Below are 1094 nucleotides of genomic sequence, written 5' to 3' on the forward strand. Positions count from 1 at the left end.
TCCCTCTCCCTCTCCCTCTCCCTCTCCCTCTCCCTCTCCCTCTCCCTCTCCCTCTCCCTCTCCCTCTCCCTCTCCCTCTCCCTCTCCCTCTCCCTCTCCCTCTCCCTCTCCCTCTCCCTCTCCCTCTCCCTCTCCCTCTCCCCTTCCCTCTCCCATCCGGCCGTGTTCTGTTGTCCACAAACCCCCCCACACCCGCGCCTCTCTCCAACCCTTCCCCCAACCCTAAAACCCCTACCCCTCCTCGCAGCCGCTCGGCGTGTACTTCCCGGCCACCTACTTCGCCGTTGTCGGGTGCTATCCGTGGTGCACTTGGGGGGCGGCACGAGCTGCCTCATGCGGGTGGCGCTGACGGGTGAGTCGGGGGCTGGAGGGGGTGGGCGGGGGGATGAGGTGTGGAAAACACACATACGACCTGGTCGACCACGTCTCTGGAGGGAAGGAAGGGGTTTAGGGGAGAGAAAACATCCTTTTCCCAGGTGCGTATGTATGTACGTATGTATGTATGTGCGAAGGGTTGTGCGGGTTATTCCTTAGAGGGCTCTCGTGGTCACCCCGGACGGAAGGGGTGTAACCGGCCGGACCCCGCCTCTACGCTACTAGGGGGGCTTCCGCAGTTTCCTAAAAATGGTAATGTTTTCCAGAACCCTCTCGCCCCTCCCCTCCTCTTCCCTCGCCCCTCCCCTAGGTTCTGATGGCCGCCAAACCCCTCCCCTGCCTTCCCCGCCTCCCTTCCCTTCCCCTCCCTTGCTCAGCTCGTACGGGTGAGGAAGCCGTGTTCGTGTGGCGGCTGAGACGCGTGGGAGACGGCGGGGAGGCCCCCGGCCAGCCCTCTGGCGCCCCGGACCACGAGGGTAGAGCCCCGGCAGCAGCAGCAGCAGCAGCCCCGGACTCGAACTGGGTGTCGCCGCCGATGCCTCCAAGTAGCTCAGTGGCGGGGCAGGAAGGGGGGGAGGGGCGTCCGCGGTGTGGGGACCGCCTGGAAGAGCGCGGGGTAAGCAGTAGCAGCAGCAGCAGCCGTGGTGCCAGCAGTAGCAGAGGAAGTGCGCCGGGGGAACGACCCCCGCTGCCACAACCACCGCCAACGGCATTACCCA

Source organism: Volvox carteri, assembly GCF_000143455.1.
Source record: "Volvox carteri f. nagariensis unplaced genomic scaffold VOLCAscaffold_73, whole genome shotgun sequence".
In the NCBI taxonomy this organism is placed as follows: domain Eukaryota; kingdom Viridiplantae; phylum Chlorophyta; class Chlorophyceae; order Chlamydomonadales; family Volvocaceae; genus Volvox; species Volvox carteri.